We start from the raw sequence: 15,805 nt of genomic DNA, 5'->3' as shown, positions 1-15,805 counted from the left end.
TAAACCTGCTTGCTTGACCACCAGAATTCTTCTAGCCGATATTGTAGACGTAGCATAAATGCTCAATACAAGGGGAACAGATTTTCATCCCATAATGTTAAATATTTTTTAAGGCTGCATATTACTGTATTCTGACCCATATCAAGACATCTTTATAACTCGGTAATGACACTGACAAGAAGCTATAGTACAGAGCTAGACTTCACCTCTTCCAACAATGGTTCCCAGTACTCAGATACCCCAAGGACTTATTGTAGGGCAGAATAGTAAGACCCTTATGCTGTTGTTCAAAAAGTCATATAAGCTTATAGTGAAAATAAAAGGCAGCTGTCAGGACTGGCAGGCGTAGACAAGACAAGAGACAGTGAGCCCTAGATCTGAACCCACCCACTGTCACCTGCCTACTTGCCTCGGTCGACCCTAAACGGTGGCGGACAACCACAGAGTCGGTCCCTACACTGCGTAGGTGAATACACAAAACGTAGACAGACAAACAAAACACAATGGAGGATAGTCAACGAGCAGGGTCAAAACCAAACAGGCAACGCAGTACAAAATCAGAAGGAGAGCGAATAGTCAAATGTTAAGCAAGAGGTCAGAACACGGGCAGAGAAATAGCAAGGGGATTAGGACAGAGAATGCTGGGAAAGGAGCAGGGGAGCTGGGACTAGTAACAACTAATAGCCGGCAGGGAAATGAGTAGCTGACTGCTTTTTATCCAGGATCAGGGCTTAGGTCCAGCAGCTGATTGGAGCAGCCCTGATCCCAGCACCAAGCTCAGCTGAACAGACCTAGCAGTGCAGTAACCCCTGCACTGCCAGAAGTCTCACAGGCAAGGCAGGTGTGGCTGAAAAGTAAAACACAGTTCAGACACAATTCATATGCAAACACAGACAGAAATTCAGCGCTTCCTCGGCCGCCCGGCACAGACCGAGGAGCGCAAAGTCACATTCCTAACAGCAGCTCCCTATAGATGTCAGTCCTGAAAGGAGTCGTAGTTCTTGCGGAAACACTCAGAGGTTTAATAACCAATGCATAAAAGGACATGAAAGACTGAGGGAATACTAGACATGGACAGTACCAGGAAAACTCAAAACCAAACAAACATAGACAGACTGGACAGACACAAATAGCTTTAGCAAGAGAAACTAGAAAGCAACATATCGAGCCCTGATGGTGGTAGCTAGACCTTTAATAAAGGGGTAGTCCTAGCTTAACTTATACAGTATATATATATATATATATATATATATATATATATATATAGACCAGACCAATGCTTTTAGAGCTAGAGTAGTGTTCGGTAAGAGAGAAAGAGAACAGGAGAAGAAGGCAATTTTTTTTGCAAAAATATCTAACATGATCTAACAAGTATAACTATATTTGTTGAGGTGGGAATACCCCTTTAAATGGACTTAGTTAATATTACCTAAAACCAGGCACAACAAAAACCTGGTATCGACCAATGCTCAATGAACATTGGATGAGATTTGTTGTCTTGTGCTGTATCCCACAATTTTTTACATTTTTTTTTACAAAATGATCATCTATTGGCCACTTTGAGGAGATCAACCCTTTCAGAGTCATATTTTCCCTGCAATTTTAGGTAGTCGCCTCAAAAAAAGCTTGATAGAAAAAAGCTTTAATTTATACCCTCTCTTATTTTTCCACAGGCTTCTAATCCTAAAGATAACTAAACCATTATAATTAGTTTGTCCACTAGAGGGAGCACCAAATACAGTAATTATTGTAACTAGTGTTACAATGTTTCAAATACCCACAGTTGTCTAATGGTAATGATAAAGTATACTGTATGACTACTGTACATGTTTTTAGTGAGGATAACCCATTTAGAGATCAATTTATTATTTTGAACTGTTTTACTTGTTAAATATCACAATTTGTTCATTTTTAGGTGATCATAACATTTATTAGCCAGTAAGTAAAGGAAATTAACAAGAAAGAAAAAAGTAACAGCATCCAGGCGTTTTAAAGTGCAGAAAGCAAAAAGTGCTTTATTACCTCATGGCACATACACAATAGCGACGTTTCGACCTACATGGTCTTTTTCAAGCTTGACGTCGCTGGATCTGGGACAGTTGGGAGGTATGCACTTAGAGGACAAAAAGTTCAATCTTGGTTTCATCAGACCAGAGAATCTTGTTTCTTAAAGGTTGAGAATCTTGTAGGTGCTTTAAAAAATAAAAACTCTAGGCAGACTTTCATGTGTTTTTTACTCAGAGGTTTCTTTCTGGCCATTCTGCCATAAAGCCCAGATTGGCGGAGCAGTGCAGTCTTGGTTGACTTTCTAGAAGTTTCAGCTACTCACTTTGGTAGGTTGAAGATTCCTAGTTGTTCCTGTTAAAGGGAGTGGCCCCTTTATAGTAAAATAGTTCCGTGTACAGTATTAGTAAGTGCACTTACTGCACTAACTGACAGCAGCTCCCTGTATGTCCCATAAAGCTAAAATCTGACTCCTCTCCTCCAGGCTGGGCTGCCTTGCTCTGTGGTGAGCCTGTCCATAAGATGGACGACATAGAGGGGCATGTGACCATGCCCCTCCCCACCAATGTCCACCACTGAATCTGTATATGCCTATAGAGGACACTGGGGGAGGGGCATGGTCACATGCTCCTCCATGTCAGCCATCTTATGGACAGACTTACCACAGAGCAGGGCAGCCCAGCCTGGAGGAGGGGAGTCTGATTTTAGCTCTTTGAGGGAGCTGTTGTCAGTAAGTGCAGTGAACACACACACTAAGGCCACAGAACGGCTGGTGTTATACACCATGTGAACATGGCCTAATACTGTGCACTGAACTATTGTACTATAAAATGGCCAACCCCTTTAAGAATTATGGAGGGCACTCTGCTCTTGGAAACTTTCAGTGCAGCAGAGATTTTTCTGTCCCCTCCAGATCTGCATCTCCACACAATCCTGTCTCTGATCTCTACAGTGAGTTAGTCTCTTTTTAAATACATTAGCAAGCATTTCTAAAACTCTGTTTTTGCATTTTTTTTTATAATGAGTTACTGCGTGCAGAATGTTGGTGGAAAATAATTTTAGATAGATAATTTTTTTTTTTATTGTCTTAACATAAGGCAGGAACACCATTGTAGGGAATATAAGCTGCAAAAAGTGAGCAGCTTCTGGGACAGGGTCCATACCTCCGCTGATCTGTTGCTTGCCAGATCAGGTGAAGATAGAAGGTTTTGCCTCAAGGAGACAACTCTGTAAACATGGTAAATTAGATTAGATTTCCTAATGCTAAGTTTACACGAGGCGATTATTGGCCCGATCGCAGGATTAACGATTTCGAAGTAACGATTTTTTTTTTTTATAACAGTCAGCGTTTAGACGGTACGATATATCGTACGGAAAAATCGTTTTGCGATCGTTTTGCGATCTTTTTGCGATCGCGCGCCCGAAGCCCGCCCCCCTGCTCAACGCGGGTGGCGATCGGAGCGGCGGTGGGGGTGGTGATCAGAGCAGCGGGGGTGGCGATCAAGCTGGCGCAGGGGGCTGCGGATGAGCGGGGGGTCGGGCTGCGACCGGGGGGCCGGGCGGTGGGCGGGGCGGCCGGACTATCGCGCGACGATGGTTTACACGGAACGATCAGCGAATTTTTTGCAAACGACGAACGACGATCTAAGAACCTGTTAAAAGATCAAAATGAACAATTTCTCGCTCGTCGTTCGATCGCTCGCCGCGTTTACACGTACGATTAACGTTCGAATTCGATCGTTATTGTGCAAATTCGCACGATAATCGTTCCGTGTAAACCCAGCATAAGGGTGCATTTGCACAGAAAGATTTATCTGACAGATTTTGGAAGCCAAAGCAAGGAATAGATCCCAGGCTTTCCTTTATGACCTGATCCCTGTTTCTACTCTGTTCCTGGTTTTGGCTTCAAAGATCTGTCAGATAAATCTGTCCGTGTAAACGCACCATTAGTAAACAATACATCCACTAGTAAATTAATTAATTAATTTTCTATAATTATTTATAGTTAATTGAAGGTTGACAGCAACCGGACACCATTCATTGTAAGTAACTTTAGTTATTGCAAGCACCTTACTTCTCCAGTAGTATTATAAGGACTAAGCATAAAATGAGAAAAAATCAGGTTTTAATATTTTGTACTTTCATGTGGTTTTACCATACAATCTACTTTTTGTAACCAAGTAAACTGTGTATCATTTAACATCTGTGCAAAATGAAAACATTAGTATACAGTAGGTTTGCTGATCTTTGCTTGCTTGAGAGGATTGGCTCTGAATAGAATAATACAGCTGGATGGAGAAATAAATTCTTGTCGACCTATATGCTTGATTTCCCAGGTCTTTAACCTTGGATTTGATCTTGCTCTGACCACATCACAAGGCTTATATTTAGCGTTGTATTGTCTACTCTTGGGCACATGCTGAGCGGGGTCTTGTGAATTTTGTAACAGATCAACAGATTAATGTGACTACTAGATGAAAGGGAGTTAAATGGACTTTCAGTTCAAGATGTCTGGGATATACAAGAGACACTACTAGAAATGTCTTCAAGATAGGGCAGAGTACACTGAGTCACCAGGTATCTTAGGACCATGTTATGGTTCCAAAACTTTTTAGAAATTTTCTGATTGATGTTAATTTCTGCCTGTGTACCATGACCGGGACAATGGATACTCATGGTGGATAGGGTGTCTTGAAAGGCCAGATGGGTGTCCAAATTTATACCTTTGTTTGTGACCAGTTCAAGTTGGTTGTGGTTGAACCTTGTTGTTGTAAAGAGAAACCAACGACCGTTGCAGTGGCCGTTCCTACAGGGAGAAGCACCCTATTTAGCCACATCTAGTGTGTCCTACAAGTTGTGTCTTTTTGGCAACCATTCAAATACTGTGCCTTCCTTCTGGGGAAGATCTATTAACATTATCTCTTGCATGGAATTGTTGCCCAAAAAGTTGCAGCGAGTGCCTATATCTGTCTCTGCCAGTCCCATTCAGCACCAATAAGCTTTGACCCAGCCATACTTTCTCCCTCATACACAGAACCTGCAGCAGATGGTGTTGCCTGAGATGTGTCTCCCCTACAGTTCCTCCTGTTTGCAGTGGGTAGATGTGTATGTCTATCAAGGCCTCATTTTTTATCATCGCTATTTGGTTCCCTATTCCCTCTGTGTAAGAAACCAATGAGAACAAATTATGGGAATTCTCAGTAAACGTTGTCTGTAAAACAATAATAGAAGTTCAGATATTTATTATGGTGTATTGAAACAACCGCACTGCAGCCACCACTGTAGCCATTTTATTCTACTAGAACATTAATCATGTCTTTTATCGTGTAAAGTGATATTAGTTCTTGGGTGAAGCCAAGAAAATTTGTTCCAGTGTAATAAATGTTCGTTGTATTGCTTCTAGCAGATACACACCGCAGAAAGATGGGAGCAGGGATCTCCGCTTATATAAGAGGTAAAAAAGCAATATTTATTTAACAGCTATGTAGAAAATGTAAAATTCATATCATTCTCTCCGCTTTACAGCAGGAATATTCCAAAGCAATTTGTTTTACATTTAAAAGGAAGCACCATCAGCTTTTCGGTGAGAATCATCTACCGTATGGGCTCAACTGATGCAGCTTTCCTTTGGAAATCCAACAAAGCGGAAAGTGGAAGAAAAAATGTCACGCAGATGTATGTATTTATATTCACAACCATAAGCGTGCCGCACGTCTCCTTTCCCGTTCCAAGGAATTGTCTTCTCTTTGCTGTTTCTTGTTTATACTGTAAATGTCATCTCTCCTACAATTCTCTCTCCAATGTTGTGAAAATGCCTGCACACATTTCACATTACTGTAGCCAGTATAAACCTGATTCCTATAAAGCAGAAAGCAGGAATGGCTTGTTTGCATAACTGAGCCAATAGACCTTAAAGGCTTTTTGGCTATGGTGTGCTTGCATCTGCATGTAGGGTGGAAAGTGTGGTAAGTTCGGTGACTGTCCATTTGAGTGGGGCCCTATTTTTCGGTCATTTACAGCATTCAATGATGGGTAATCAAATGCATTTCAAGTGAATTATGGACTACAATGGTGACAAGGTACTCATGACCTTAAAAGCTTAGATTACTATTGGTTTCAGGTACACATTTTATGGCTTAGTTGTGCAGACAAAAGATTTCCAGATTCGGATTTGTTTTTATGAAACAAATGTTATATTATATGTAACTATTGTGTCTAAATTGGCACTACGTTCTGAAATCCAATTATTCACTTTAGCTCCTAATTGTTTATGAAACAACCCATTAAAGGGGTTATCCAGTGCTACAAAAACATGGCCACTTTCTTCCAGAGACAGCACCACTCTTGTCTCCAGCTCGGGTGGGGTTTTGCTGCTCAGTTCCATTGAAGTGAATGGAGCTTAATTGCAAACCGCACCTGAACTGGAGACTAGAGTTGTGTTGTCTCTGAAAGAAAGTGGCCATGTTTTTGTGGCGCTGGATAACTCCTTTAAGCTATGGGAAGCTGCCGACTATTTCTATCGAGCACTGCACAATAAATATTATTATGATCAAAATTTTGCTCCAGATTGTGACTTTGTGCAGAAGAGACTTTGTGTCTATCACACTGGGTTGACATGAACCATGATCTCACCAAGAAGCCAGTCTCTGGTTAAATGGGAATGATCAGGTACACATACTTTTTGTAAACTAATGGTTATCCTAAAAGATGAACTTACAACAAGTGGGAACCACATGTGGCAGCCTTATACTTTACCTGTACTTTATGTGTAGTTGCCATAAATCCTCAGAAACCTGTGGAGATGTACAGCAACTAAAGAAGAAATACAGAAAAATTACAAATAGTACAAGGTTCCTAAGTATTCTCACCATCTATGAACACACCACATCTTCATTTAGTGATAGTCTCCACCATTAGCGAGTATTTGTACAACATGACATGAAAATTTACCAATCATTTCCCATTGGCTTTTATTTTACCTGATCTCTGCGCTGCCTTAGGATCCTTTTGGACCGACCAACGTTTCTTAAACATTCATCAATATAGTAGATTGTTGCTTGTATAAGGAGCCTATTACAAGGCCTAATTATTATATAGGCAGACTTGCACAGACAATCGCTGAAGCCCTTCATTTTTAGCATTGTCAGTCTCGCATGTAAAGGAGAACCCCAGGTAGAGGTTAAAAAAGATGAAACTTCTGCAGAAGCTTATAGCATTACTTACCTATCTCGTCTATTACTTACCTATCTTACCTAAACTATCCCAGTTTTGAAACTACCAAAAAATTTGTTTGGGGGGATTTGTGCTCTGTATTGTGTTTCCGTCCTTCCTGGTTTAGCATTTCCCAGAATTCAATGCTTTCCCTCAGCTGATGATCACAGCCCCCACCCACACAATCAGTAAAATCAGTGCAGCAGCTGCTTCTGGCTGGTCAGAGATGGTGAATCAGTCAGGGGATTGGGGGATCCAGCCAAGCCTCCTGTCACATCACGCCCTGCCCCCTGTCTGCATCATCAGCAATCACACACAATGTGAGACAGAGGCATGGAAGATTTGTCTCCTAAGGGGGGATAGCAGAAGTAGCAGGAGACAATGTGAATTGGTACAGGGGCCATTTTTTTTTCACTTCATTTCTATCAGCTAACAGTGTGGCAGAACCGCACAGATACAGTAATACATTGTATAGACACATCTATATAACTGTTAATGTACTTTTAGGCTATGTTCACACTACATAAAAGTACGGCCGTTGTTGCCATCGGCAACAACGGCCGTACTTTGCACATTGTGGAACAATACCTATTGTTCTATGGGATCCCGGCCGGAGCGTATACACATTGTATACGCTCCGGCCGGGATCCCGTGCGGCGCTGCAAAGAACTGACATTTCAGTTTTCTGCGGCCGCAATTCAGTGAATTGCGGCCGTAGGAAACCCTGTCAGTTCAGACAATGAAGCGAGCGGCTCCGGCAGCTTCCTTCATTGTGTCCTATGGGGAGTTCTGATGCGGGCGCACGCTGATGCGCGTGCATCAGAACACTACGGACATAAAGATCGTCCGGTCGGTACTGCAGTACCGGCCAGGATGATCTTTGCAGAGACTGGCCGTTCCGTGACCCGACCGGTCTCTTACATAGTGTGAACATAGCCTAAATAGAAAACAGGTTTTTCATATCCGGAGTTCCCCTTTAACAATATTTAGGCGTACATGAATTCAGGGCAGATTCTGGCTTTTCTGCTGCCTGAGGAGAGAATTGACATGATGCCCCCCTCCCACACTGAAGATCATAAGTAAGTGGACCAGATCCTGCTGCAGATCTACTGTACAGTATTTCTGCACCAAAACATTTGCATTTTAAATCTTCCGGATGTACAACAGTACCAGCAAAGTGAATGGTCTATATAGTATACAAAAATATGACCATACATATTGCTACCATACTTACTGGCCAAATCCAGTATAATGAGAAATATGTCATATACAGAACAAATAATACCACCACACCATGAATCTATATTACCACCACACTGTGCTGGTTATCATCGTATTGTTAACAGATAAAACCCAGTATATAAAGGCCAATAATAACGCTATACAAGGGACAGATCTGATTGCCAAATCCTGACCACATATTACCACCACCTAATGATGTCATAGCATTTTGTTACCAAATAAAAATCACATACATGGGGACTATGGTTGTCTTTTTTTGGCATTTTCTATTTCTATACAGACACATACAGTCACATATACACACACAGTCAGTCACATATAAACACATGCAGTCTCATAAACACATACAGAGTAAGGCACATATACACACACAGAGTAAAGCACATATTTACACAAACAGTCACATATATACACAGTCAGGCACACATATACATATACAGTCATACATAAACATACAGTCACATGGACACACACAGGCACATATATACACAGATGTGGTGTCCCACCACTGGTGTTCTCTCTTCTCTTATGCACCTGTCGCAAAAGCTTCTTTCTCCAGGTTTAGTGGTGATAAAGGGTACTTTACCGTTTCACCAGTGTTTTGTATTTCTATGAATTGCATGGCTAAGGAAGGTAATGGGTTACTGTTTATATGTACCATGTATTACTGGTGACCAATAGGAGGTGCTCTCTACTTTTGACCTATTATCCTTATTCTTTCATATCCACCACTCACAGGGTAGATTACTTAGCCCCTGTAGTAAGTTAGTTACTTGGTGGAGGAAGTACAGTTGAGTCTTATCCAGATTCTCGTGAGAGAAAGACAGACAGCGGTCTTCTGATATAGCCTGCATAAATCGCAGACATCGCCGCTGGACACAGTAGGGTGCTGTGCGTGCTGACACACGTCCTCTCCTTTCTCCTGCGTGCACCACACGATGATGTCATTTCATTTCATGGCGCCTGGAGAAGGAAGAGGGCCCAGCCAGTGCTGTATCAGAGGTACGATGAGTGAAATTTTTATTTTTTAATTTGGTACAGACTTGGGGCATCATTGGGGTTAACTATAATACTACGGGCATCAAGGGGAGTGGGCACACTATTTTGCCTTGGGTGTTGCCCACTAATTCTACGCCACTTCCGTGCACAGTATAACATTAAGTGCGGTGGCTGTGTAGTGTTTGGGCCTTGAATGATTTTATAAATGGACCTTTACAGGAAAAGGTTTTCCATCCCCTTTGCTGGAGCAATGATGAACTGTAAATTGCTTAAAGGGTTTTTCTAATCTAAGACATTTCTGTGGGGTTGGCCATAAATATCTGATATATGCAGGTTTCATACCAGAGCTGGGGCTCCCATCTCTTAGACATTTATGTCCTATCCTAGGGGTTGGCAACATGTGTCTAAGATGGGATTTCCCTTATAAAAACTAAACATAGTAATGCAATGAATGAAGAAAAATGTCAGCAAAAAATTCTAAATAGCTTCAAATTGTTCTACATCAAAACATAATTTACAGCTTTTTCATTCCACGAGGCTTGCAGTTCTACCAAGCCTGGTGCTTCTCTTACGATTCAGCAAAAACTGCCTTAAAGCTCATTTTTATTTGCTAAATTCCGCTGCCAAGAGAATTTCTATGGGAGTGACAAAAATTGTACTAAAATTTTTTGTGTACCTGACAAAAGTTAACTTTTCATCTCATGCAGATGGTGAGGGTCCCAGAGGTTGGATTCTTACTTACCATACATGTACAGCAGCTAAATTGGACACCTTGGTGCAGAGAAATTCATACAATGCTTCTAGGGCAGAAAATCTCCATACATGGTGCTGTATATGGAGGCAGCATTGGGCAGCACACATATATGTAGACTTCATGTGATACTGTACAAGATGTGTGCACTTGGTTCTTGCATGAGCATGAGTGAGAAGACACCCTGAATTGGAATGGATTTTAATGAATTGTCTACATTTTGGTATATAAATAGGTTTTCACAGTCAAGTATTTAACACACGAAAGTTTTCAGTTAGAAGAAGACATAAGAATAATAGCTTTAGGCCTAGCTATGCATATAAAATATGCAATCTGCAAGCATCCAAAGAATGTACTCAGGAAAATTGATGTAGTTATGAGTAAAAATATGAATACAAGCATATGGATTGTGTACCCTAAAGGAGAACTGTAAACGTGAAGTGTATACAAGGCATTCCAGTTTTATGAAGCGGCAGTCGTACAGGTTTACCATAGCAGCCTAATCTGTGAATCTCTGCAGATGTTTGACATTCAACAGTCTATGAACAGTAAATAACTTATTGCAGACACTTCCCGAAATTTCACTATAGAGCCTCTTTTACTGTAGAATGCCAAGCTGGGAACATAATCTATAAACCCAATTTTCAAAGGTCACTCACTAGTTTTGCAGCCTGATTGTGGGAATGGACTGAGTAGTACATGCACAGCGCTTGCATTTCTGGCAGAGGTAGCTCATATTGACATACAGTACAAAGTGACCAATTTTGTTACTGGGAGATATTGATGGGTATGCATTAGGGGAGAGGATATAAACACGGCCGTGTGAAGTGTACATTGACACCTATTACTCAAACTCAAATTCCAGATAGCTGTGGAAACCTTAATGTTCCTGGGTTATTTTTGTTTTTTTTTTTTACAGATATAGAAGAAATGGAAGGGTTGATGGAATACCAATATGTTAGTAAATCACTTAGGCTGCGTTCACACTACGTATATTTCAGTCAGTATATGTATATTTCAGTCAGTATATTTCAGTCAGTATTGCAACCAAAACCAGGAGTGGATTAAAAACACAGAAAGGATCTGTTCACACAATGTTAAAATTGAGTGGATGGCCGCCATTTAATGGCAAATAGTTGCTGTTATTTTAGAACAACGGCTGTTATATTGAAATAATGGCAGTTATTTACTGTTATATGGCGGCCATCCACTCAATTTCAACATCCTTTCCTTTCCACTCCTGGTTTTGGTTGCAATACTGACTGAAATATACGTAGTGTGAACCCAGCCTTAAAGTGCAACAGTCATTGCAGAAAACTTGTATGAAAAAAAATATATGCATAATATAAATATTTTTTAATTACAAAAAATTGGGTCCTCCGCATACCAACTGGTCAAATAGTATGTACCATCCCACCACTCTGTGTGGGCACAAAGGGAGCACTATTACTTTGTGGAGGCACAGAGGAAGCACTATTACCTGGTGGGGGCACAGCGGGAGCACTTTTACCTGGTGGGTCACAGAGGAAGCACTATTACCTGGTGGGGGCACAGAGGGAACACTATTATCTTGTGGGGGCACAGAGGAAGCACTATCACCTTGTGGGCGCACCGAGCAAGCACTAATACTTTGGTGGGGGCACAAAGGGAGCACTATTACCTGGTGGGGGCACAGAGGGAACACTATTTCCTTGTGGGGGCACAGAGGAAGCAATATTACCTTGTGGGGGCACAGAGGGAACACTATTACCTAGTGGGGGAACAGAGGAAGCACTATTACCCTGTGAAGACGCAGAGGAAGCACTATTACCTGGTGGGGGCACAGAGGGAACACTATTACCTTGTGGGGGCACAGAGGAAGCACTATTACCTGGTGGGGGCACAGAGGGAACACTATTACCTAGTGGGGGAACAGAGGAAGCACTATTACCTTGTGGGTGCAAAGAGGGAGCACTAGTACCTTGTGGGGGCACAGAGGAAGCACTATTACCTTGTGGGAGCACCGAGAAAGCATTATTACTTTGTGGGGGCACAAATGGAGCACAATTACCTGGTGAGGGCACAGAGGGAGCACTATTACCTTGTGGGGGCACAGAGGAAGCACTATTACCTTGTGGGCGCACCGAGCAAGCACTAATACTTTGGTGGGGGCACAAAGGGAGCACTATTACCTGGTAGGGGCACAGAGGGAACACTATTACCTAGTGGGGGAACAGAGGAAGCACTATTACCTTGTGGGGGCAAAGAGGGAGCACTAGTACCTTGTGGGGGCACAGAGGAAGCACTATTACCTTGTGGGAGCACCGAGAAAGCATTATTACTTTGTGGGGGCACAAATGGAGCACAATTACCTGGTGAGGGCACAGAGGGAGCACTATTACCTTGTGAGGGCACAGAGGAAGCACTATTACCTGGTGGGGGCACAAAGGGAACACTATTACCTTGTGGGGGCACAGAGGGAGCACTATTACCTTGTGGGGGCACAGAGGAAGCACTATTACCTGGTGGGGGCATAGAGGGAGCACTATTACCTGGTGGGGGAACAGAGGAAGCACTATTACCTTGTGGGGGCAAAGAGGGAGCACTAGTACCTTGTGGGGGCACAGAGGAAGCACTATTACCTTGTGGGAGCACCGAGAAAGCATTATTACTTTGTGGGGGCACAAATGGAGCACAATTACCTGGTGAGGGCACAGAGGGAGCACTATTACCTTGTGAGGGCACAGAGGAAGCACTATTACCTGGTGGGGGCACAAAGGGAACACTATTACCTTGTGGGGGCACAGAGGGAGCATTATTACCTTGTGGGGGCACAGAGGAAGCACTATTACCTGGTGGGGGCATAGAGGGAGCACTATTACCTTGTGGGGGCACAGAGGGAGCACTATTACCTTGTGGGGGCACAGAGGAAGCACTATTACCTGGTGGGGGCATAGAGGGAGCACTATTACCTGGTGGGGGAACAGAGGAAGCACTATTACCTTGTGAGGGCAAAGAGGGAGCACTAGTACCTTGTGGGGGCACAGAGGAAGCACTATTACCTTGTGGGAGCACCGAGAAAGCATTATTACTTTGTGGGGGCACAAATGGAGCACAATTACCTGGTGAGGGCACAGAGGGAGCACTATTACCTTGTGAGGGCACAGAGGAAGCACTATTACCTGGTGGGGGCACAAAGGGAACACTATTACCTTAAGGGGGCACAGAGGGAGCACTATTACCTTGTGGGGGCACAGAGGAAGCACTATTACCTGGTGGGGGCATAGAGGGAGCACTATTACCTGGTGGGGGAACAGAGGAAGCACTATTACCTTGTGGGGGCAAAGAGGGAGCACTAGTACCTTGTGGGGGCACAGAGGAAGCACTATTACCTTGTGGGAGCACCGAGAAAGCATTATTACTTTGTGGGGGCACAAATGGAGCACAATTACCTGGTGAGGGCACAGAGGGAGCACTATTACCTTGTGAGGGCACAGAGGAAGCACTATTACCTGGTGGGGGCACAAAGGGAACACTATTACCTTGTGGGGGCACAGAGGGAGCATTATTACCTTGTGGGGGCACAGAGGAAGCACTATTACCTGGTGGGGGCATAGAGGGAGCACTATTACCTGGTGGGGGCACAGAGGGAGCACTATTACCTTGTAGGGGCACAGAGGGAGCACTATTACCTGGTGGGGGCACAGAGAGAACACTATTACTAGTGATGAGCGAATACTGTTTGATCGAATAGATATTCGATCTAATAGTAAGGTATTCGATCGTATCAAATATTATCGAATAGTTCGCCGAATATTCAATAAATATTAGATGAGTGTTCAAACCCCCCTTCTTCCCTGTTTTTTTTTAGCCAATCAACATGCAGGGAGGCTGCCACAGCCCCTTGGTGTACGTAGCATGGCAAGAAACGAGAATAACAATAATTGGATGGCATAGTCACATGAACCAATAACATATATACACGTGTGGTTATTCAGTGCTACGTGCTGCTACGTCATACATAAATACAAAGGGTAGTGCAAGCACTCTGCTCACCAAGTGTTTTGTGTTGTTGATATGTGCTAGACTGCTCAATCTAAAAAAAAGAGTAGTACTTGTGTTCATCTAGTGCTACGTGCTGCTACATCATACATAAATATAAAGGGTAGTGCAAACACTCTGCTCACCAAGTGCTTTGTGCTAATGATACGTGCTAGACTGCTCGATCTAAAAATAAATTGTAGTACGCGTGTTCATCCAGTGCTACATGCTGCTACGTCATACATAAATACACAGGGTGGTACAAGCAGGCTGCTGTGCTACTATAAGGCACTCTGTTTACCAAGTGCTACATGCTACATAATACAGCCGTCCAGCTGTACCTATAAAATATTCATACACCCTTTAATAACCAGGTAATTCACCTGTATAACATCGACTTAACGTTGACTTTATTCCCTGCGATTTTGGGGTGTTAGATGCTTCCCCTGCAGTCCCAGTTGCATTCCAGTGGTGTTGCCATCATTTCCTGAGGTGTCATTGTGGACTTGGTGACCTCCAAGTGGTCGAATACTGTAGATGTTTTTCAATAAACTAATACTTGTTCCCATAGAAAATTCAAATATTTCACTATTCGCTCATCACTATTACATTTTAGGGGCACAGAGGAAGCAGTATTACCTTGTAAGGGAAGAGAGAGACCTATTACCTTTTGGGGGGTACAGAGGGAGCATGATTACCTTGTGGGGGGCACAAACAGATGGAGATTGCTCATCTGTAGACACTGCTGTCAAGTACATCTAAGAAGAATTGCTCTAAAACTACAATATAAGTAGACATTATAGTGGGACATTGAGCTCTCCCTCAAAATACCAATGGGACACAACCCCTCCTTTCATACTCTATATTACAATTATTGTTTGCACAGAAGATGAAACCATTATATAGAAACAAAAAGAAGTGGGTGTCAGACAAATGACACTGCTCAAGGGTTGAAAATGCTCACTCAAGGATATATTCCATACCCTTGTGCACTGGAATCAAATTTTACAGGGAATGTGTGTCTGAGCATAAAGGGAGAATGTCATTGTGTGTGTAGCCATTTAAACTTGCAGGAAAACATATTGCTCATAAAGAAAACAATGAATCTTTTCCTAGTTATATTATGCCCCGTGTCTTCAGCTTCTAGAAATGAACAGAACAAATGAAACCGTCGAGCGGAATGTGACATTTGCAATATAATTTGTGAAAATGGATCAATTATTTTCCTCTGCATATTTATAAGCTACAAATCTCGCTTCACGTAAAACAAAACGTGCGTGACATCGCATGGCATGAAATGGCTTAAAACATAGAAAACAATGCTTGGGAGTCAGTATCTCTGCAATGATTGTTTGCTTTGCAGCAGGCAAACACACGCTGCTTGTTTACATCCTGTTCTGTAAATGAGGCAGGGCTCCGAACGGTAGAAGATTTTTGTCTCCAGAATGATTCTTTATGTTGCAGCTTCCAAGGACTTGAGGTTAATAATATTATGAAATCTGGATGTTATCTGAATGACAATTGGAATTAATTTAATTTACGCTCGCACATCTGACTTCATGCTTGGGGAAAAGCCAT

Source organism: Dendropsophus ebraccatus, chromosome 2, assembly GCF_027789765.1.
Source record: "Dendropsophus ebraccatus isolate aDenEbr1 chromosome 2, aDenEbr1.pat, whole genome shotgun sequence".
Taxonomy (NCBI): Eukaryota; Metazoa; Chordata; class Amphibia; order Anura; family Hylidae; genus Dendropsophus; species Dendropsophus ebraccatus.
Note: the sequence above shows the minus strand (reverse complement) of the source record.